This window comes from Pteropus medius, unplaced genomic scaffold (genome assembly GCF_902729225.1).
Source record: "Pteropus medius unplaced genomic scaffold, Ma_sr-lr_union100, whole genome shotgun sequence".
Lineage (NCBI taxonomy): Eukaryota > Metazoa > Chordata > Mammalia > Chiroptera > Pteropodidae > Pteropus > Pteropus medius.
In genome coordinates this window covers 4,514,036-4,521,445 of record NW_024352787.1, presented here as the reverse complement: position 1 = coordinate 4,521,445, position 7,410 = coordinate 4,514,036, and the positions used below count along the sequence as shown (strand labels likewise).

The following is a 7,410-nucleotide window of genomic DNA, read 5'->3' as shown; positions in this document are numbered from 1 at the left end:
CACTTTAATTCTTCTTCTTCCTAGATAAAATGTTTAAGATACATAGTTTCTAAATTCCTTCTGCATATAGAAACTATCCAATTTGGAACCATTCATAGCTTCCTGAATTCCTCCCAGGAATCATTCGGCACAAGCCTGAATCCTATATAATGCTCTATAAGGCAAAGCTGTGAGTGGAAGAAAAAGTGAGTGGATGATTTGCAATGAGAGGTACATGCTCATGGAAGGAGTTGAGACAAGATAGGGCATTTACACATGTGGGTCCCAGGCCTGGCTGGTCCCAGGTCTGGCTGTGATCCAGGCTCGCGGCTAGGAATAGGACTCCAGATTTAGAATGTTATATTAGTGTAGTAGGGCGCCTGTGCCTTACATATGTAAACATAATTTAGCTTATTGTATCACGCATGTGTGGATGAATGCCACTCTTGTGCTCTGATATATGTGGAGCCCATGTGGTCCCCTAAGGAGCAGAAGGAGAGCAGAAGCAGAAGTGTGTTCCCCACAATAGAACTGCACTCCTGCAATAGAAGCACATTTCCCACAATAAAGTTGGTGCCTGCTGTTTCATTCTCATGTCAACCCCTTGTGCATTCTTCCAACTGGGCGTCTCAGCACCAAAACCTTCCCTTCTCGATCAGCTCAGCACTGACAACACATATAAGACACTTGTTACATATTCATTATACCTTAAGAATAGAGTGCTAGTAAAGCATGATGAGGGAAGAGTGAGAAGAATAAGAATCAGATCACAGTGGATTCACTAAGTGTCATGAGGAGCTTAGACTTGATCCTAAGAGCAAAAGGCAGCATTGAAAATGTTTCATCAGTGCAGGATATTGTTAGTATGACAGAAACAGAATTCTCAGAGCAATATGGAATACAGTTTGGAAGTTATCAAACTGATAATAGGAAAACTATGGAGATATTGCAGTGGCAATCAATATGCAAAAATGAAAATAACCTGAAATAGAAAAATGGCAATGGGAGAAAAGGGAATAGTTGGAAAGGTAATATTCAAGAGGTAAAATTTGCAAGATTTGGTGAGCAATTAGATTGTGTAATGAGGGCCAAAGAAAGAGTCTAAAACACACCCAAGTTTGTGAATGACAGAAGTAGAAGTTTCTTACATGAAGGAGGGATGATAGGAAGTGAAGGTATTTTGAAGGATGACGTGAGTTTAAGTGTGAGCATTTCACGGTTAGATGTGAAGCATCTGCGTACTCTGCATTACTTTACTAACGTTAAGGTGCAAGTATGCATGGACCTCAGGAATAACTGGAATTGGGGTCTTGGATGTCACACACTTTCTGCATTTAATCTCTGACTTTTGTGTATGCATAAGTGTTATTCTTTCTAATGTGATTTCTCTAAGTTTAGGAGAAATAGTAGCCAGAGGAGGTGACCAAAAATTTTCAGATTACCAGCAAGAGATTAAATCTTTCACTAAGCTAAAATTTGTTTAAAAATTTACAAGCTAGAATTGTCATCCAACTTTGATCTGAATGCATATTATGCCGCACCCCTACAGCTTGTTTCAGGTTCTGCTCCTAAACTGTAAACTCTGCCCAGTAAGAATTGAGAGGTTAGATTGTGTTATTGGTCCAAAAGATCCAACACCTCTCCCTATGTCCCTGGAATGGTCTGAACTGTGCGACAGTGGTGGTCAGCTGTGGTATTTTCCCTTGACTTTGGTATCAGCCATATGTCTATCCTTGGTAAATGGATCTCGGTGGTCTCGGAACTAGCAGAACCTTAAAATATGCTGGCTCTGTCAAGCTTGCTCTCTCACACATAAACCATCATGACTGGAGGACTTTCTTCTGAGGAGTTGACCCTTCATCCTGAGCCACAGTATGAACATATGTAACACAAACCTGAGCCCACGTGCAGCAGGAGCCAAGCCCAGCAGACGTGCAGCCTGAAGCAGATCTTCTCGTTTGCAGCTCATCCTAAAACAGTAACATTCAACCAAACTGTGGTCACAGTGAACAAAACTTCTGAGTTTGAGAGTCATTTGTTACATTGCCTTATATGAGGTAACAGACAAATGACATGGTTAGGATACCATGTATCTCATTCTCTCCAGAACCTCTAGCATTAGGCTAAGAAAAAGTAATTTCACTGAAATGGGGAGAAAGTACTATCCAAGCCAAAGAAGGGGTGCTGAAAAACCAAATGGCAGGTACCCACCAAGACTGAGGAGTGAGTGAGTAAGGTTGTCAAGATAAGCAACTCATTTAGTGTAAACAAGAAGTTTGGACGTGAAAGCGAAGAATAATTTAAGGCGAAAGTTGGAGGGGGTGTTGTGAAGTTAAGGTTTGTTTTATTTTTAATTTTTTTGTTTTATAAATGAGAAAACTTATTAAAATATAAAAGCTAATAAAATGGAGTGAACAAAGCAGAAGACTTTGGAAATATCAGAGAGGCAGAGTGTGATTGGGGTGTAAGGTCCCTGGGAAGGCCAAAGACTCTGTGGTCCAGAATGAAATAGAAATGTCTAGGACAGGGCAGAGATGTTTACTAAGAAGGACAAGATAATTCTGAAGTGTTCATAACGGAAATTTGAGAAACTTGGGGATTAATTTGATTATTTCGAGTTATTTCTATGATGTTAATACCAAGTGTATCTCCTAGAAGTTAGGGACTACATGTAAGGTTTAGTATTATGAAGATAGGGAAAAAGGATTGAAATAACTGCTGTATATCCTAAAGGGCTATAGAAAAACAGAGTGATGAAGGCTCACATTACTACATCACCCAGAATCTATAATAATGCTTTTTACAGAATAAAGGAGGCATTTTCACCTACAAATGTAATGCGACCATTGAGAAACAAGATTAGAATCCCACTTCATTTTTAGTTGTTAGAAATACAGCAGTTCCACTGTCAAGATACAAGGCAGATGATATTGACTGTGAACCTAAGCGTAAAATAAATAAATAAATAAAAACACATATCGTCTGAAATACAAAAAAAAAAAAAAAAAAAAACGAGGCAGAAAACACATTCCTACTGTCTGTCCTCAAAATGAAAACTATAATATCTGCTATTTTACAATACAAAAAAAGGCAAAACAAAGAAAATAAATAAATAATACCAGCTGCTCTCCTTTGTTGCTCTTTGAGACAGCCACAGTAATGTTGATCTGACCTCACCGGCATCTCTCTTTCTACAATCAGTAGTAGACCGAAAAATCTCATATCATAATAAAAAGGAAACAAACATCTAAGAGATGTAAAATAACCAATATGACCAAATACAGTAGAAAATCAAATGCACATTTCAGAAAACAATTGTAAACTGATTTAACTCTCCTTTGATGCTTATATTAATTAAAGATATTAAACCCAAATAAATTCTGCTTAGAAGAGACACAACTAAAACAAAATTTGACGTGAAACTTTTAAACAAAGGTGGACAATGATGTGGTCAAAGAACGCAAAAATGTGCACACGTGGCAAATTAATTGCAGACAAAGAAGGATTTAAGGGAAAATCTTCAACCAAGACAAATAGGGTTAGTTCAAATTGACAAAATGTCCAATCTACAATGAGTAATCACTTATGCATGTTTATGTAATAAATAGGATGGCACCAAATGTATAAACAAGAATGCTGTTAGAATAACAATGATTAAACTAAGAAAAACACACTTGTTCTATGACTTTGATGAGTTTCTTCCTGGTTTCATTGGTCATATTGACCCCAATAAAAATAAACAGATGATTTGAATAATAAAATTAATGTAAAAAAATATGTAGAAATGTTAAATGTTAAATTAGAAGAATCACAAAAGATAATATTTATTATGTTGATAAAATAAAAAAATTTTATACTACAGTACAAAGAAAAAAGTAACAGATAAAAAGAAAATATTGTGACAAATACGGCAAATAAGTAACTATTAATGCATATGTTTTAAAAGAATAAATAAAAATTCTAGCTTCTCAATTAAAATAAAAAATAAATGCAACACAAATCCTTAATTTCCATCAATATAAATAATAGCAAAATAAAATGTTTAGTAAAGCTAGTAATTAAATAGATGTACATTCTGCAAATGATGTGTATTACTAGTCAAAATGTCACGATAAACTTTAGGCCATACTACGTCATAATGCAAAAGTAGCCATGATAAGCTCAATAGGGTATTAGAAAGCTTTAAAACCCATCTTTTTAAAGTGATATGTTATGTCTTCAAAAGTGTCTATACCAAAGTGAAATGAAGAACTACAAATTATACATATGAAATAAATAAATTCATCACACACATAGACCCAGAGATTAATATTCAAAGGAAAACAATGACCTAATAGCAATTGATGGGATTGTACTCTCCTATGTACTCTTTTTAATATTCTCCCAAGTATTACAAAATAGTATTCCTTTTGTATGGAAATATATGTTGTAATAAACATAAACAGAACAATGTACAGAAGAGGACATTTAAACCTAACCTGTTTACATCTCTAATATCGTGTCTTGGTCTCACGTTAAAGTTTGTATGGCCTGAAAGTTATTTTTTTCAGTTCATCATGTCTTGCATGTGTGATATTTATATGTTTCTTTAATACAGCTCCTTCTTCTGTTCTACTTTCTTGAATAGTATGGCTCTGGAATAAGAGTATGGAAGTTGGTAGTGTTTCCAAGAACCCTAGGGTGGGATTTGTTATGCTTCATTGCTTGTTTCCAATGATGATGATGCTGTTTTTTACTTCAGGAGTGTGTTTACCAATGTAACGGTAAGACTATGTTGGAAGTGGAAGTCCTGGTAGTAATAATAATAATCATGTTTCACAAGAATCCAGTTTGGGTCAAACAAGTAGTAGAGTTGATAAATGGTACAATAAATAAAAATGACTCTAATTAATGTGAATTGTTTTGTAGTACTCATTAAAAGACAAACAGTGAAGAAAATTACCAGAGAAATGCCCAAAGCTAAATTCTATCAATGCAGCAAGCAATATAAATCAGAAAATTCAATTTGAAGTTTTGCAAATATGCTGACTTCAATTTTGAGTAATATATATAATGCAGCATATTGAGCTAGTCTGGATAAGATAATATTCTATAAGGAGTCCTGCTTATCTGTTTTAATTTAATCTACCCCTAAATCAAAGTAAATCAGGCATTACCAATTTGGTGAACAAATCTACTCATAAAATTATTTGAAGTATGTTTCTAAAAATAATATAGATGTTATTTGAGCAGGACTAAATACACATTTTATGAGGTATCCATCATTCTAAAGCATATATATAATGAGCTTCTGATATAAAATTTATATATACCTACTAAGCTATGGAAGTATTTACCCATGAATTTCTAAAAATATTTTCTTAATCTCCAGTCCAATTTATTAATTTTATCCTTTCTGAGTCTTATTCAATTTAATTTATTTCTTTTTCCTTTTTCACATTTTTGGGTGCATCTCAACTCTTTTTCAATCTGAACTAAATTATTTTACCAGTGTATTTATTCTCAGTCTCCATTTAGATTCTTGCTCAAAATTTCTTTTAAATGTATTGCCTTGAAGAATTACATCACTACTAGCATTTTATGTTTAACCAATATGTTTTGTAAACTGTATGACTAGTTAATAATTTGTGAAGTGCTATTCTTTAATTTGAATTGCCTAGCAAATTAATCATATGCAATTCTTGCCATATTAAAATCAGATTACCTGGATTTTACTGTTTGAGGTACTCTAACATAGCCTTCTGTCTAAGTGACATACTTGTTTATTCTTTCTTTTTATTCATTAAATAAACAAATTTTTTTATGTAAGATGTTAAAAATATAAAATAATTTACACAAAGACAAGACTTTGTAGGAAAGCCATAGAATTAAGCCAAACTTATTTTGAGTTTAATGTGTGATATTATCTCTCTTGAAATTCTCTGCTTTTAGATCTACACATCATTTCATTCTTTATTAGAGGGACAATTTGTACTTCCAAGTGCCACCATATGTTAAACCACATTGCATTGACTGTCAGGTCTTTTTTCGTCTGGGGCATTGACATCTTATTTCAATTGCCACCTTTCAGCATTTTTAAAATTATTATTTGTTATTATTTATGCCTACAGCATCTAGTCTTCCTAGGTGGTCTGCCATTCTAGTACTAACCAGACCCAACCCTGCTTAACTTCCAAGATCAGATGGGATCAAGCTTGTTCAGGGTGGCATGGCCATAGACCATGGACTGTGGCTCCACTGGGGAGTGAACCCAGGACCTTCTGCGTGTAAAGCAGATGTGCTAACTGCTATACTATGGAACCAAGTCCCACTTTTCAGCATTTTCAATGATCACTTTCCTGATTGATATTTTGTACACTTGCCAACATTTCACTTTCTTTTAGTTGGCATAAGGCATGAGTTGCCTAAATGTTTGAAGCAAACATTTAGGCAACTCAATAATTGTGAACTCTTAGGAAACATCATTATTGACAGTCAGCAGTAGGGCAAGCTGGCCAACAAATGAAAATCCATGTGTCAGTGGCTTGTATTTAGCAAATACAGACCTTAGACCAAGAGGTGAGTTATTCATAAGTTTAGCAAAGAAGTTGACAAATGAAAACAAAATAACAGTGTAAATGTGTTCATGATCATGTACATTCAACACTGTATTTATGTGTCCCTTTCTTTGTGCAAAAATATACAGATTCTTATAGTTCTATGCTACCTGGATTAGCACTGCTCATCAGGTGGTAACACTGAGATCCAAAAAAGAGTATATGACTTTATTAAAGCCACAAATATGATTAAGATCATAATTAGAACTCAGAGTCCATTTCCACTGTCTCACAACGTCTCTTAGACACTAGTAAGAGTTGTTAATCCACTAGTAAGAAGTCACTCTTTCATATTATACATATACTAGTCCTATTGTCCAGAACACCAGTTTTGTATATTGTATTTCCACACATTTATTTCCAATTTTCAAGAGCAAACTTGGTTCTCTATGACATTTACAAATGAAATGCCTGCGATAAAAGTTTATAAGGCCTTACTAAATAGGTAAATTATAAACTATAATGCTAGACATAAACATTAAAACAACTTTGTGAGTAAATTGCCAAATAAAGTTTTAATAAATTTGAGATGAGGCAGCTTATAAGTAGACAGATAGATAATAAACAGGTAGATGGATAGATGGATGGATGAATAGATGGATAGATAAAAAGGTAGATAGTTAGGTAGGCAGGTAGGTAGATGGACAGACAGATAGATGATAGATTGATGATAGATAAATAGAAGATAGATAGATCATTTTTACTTATCTTTTAATAATTACATTATTTTCTAGAAAAACTATAAATGAAATATTTTAAATTAAAAGGCATACTTCCTGCAATAATGCACTCTTCTGCATTTCACTAGTAAAATTAAATGTTTTCCTTTAATGAT

The 7,410-nt window shown here is 34.0% G+C and overlaps 1 pseudogene; it reads right to left on the bottom strand.

Annotated features, from left to right (window-relative positions):
• Nucleotides 1-6,080: 6,080 nt before the first annotated feature.
• LOC120592103 (uncharacterized) lies at nt 6,081-6,199 on the bottom strand (annotated as a pseudogene).
• Between the last annotated feature and the right edge of the window lie 1,211 nt (nt 6,200-7,410).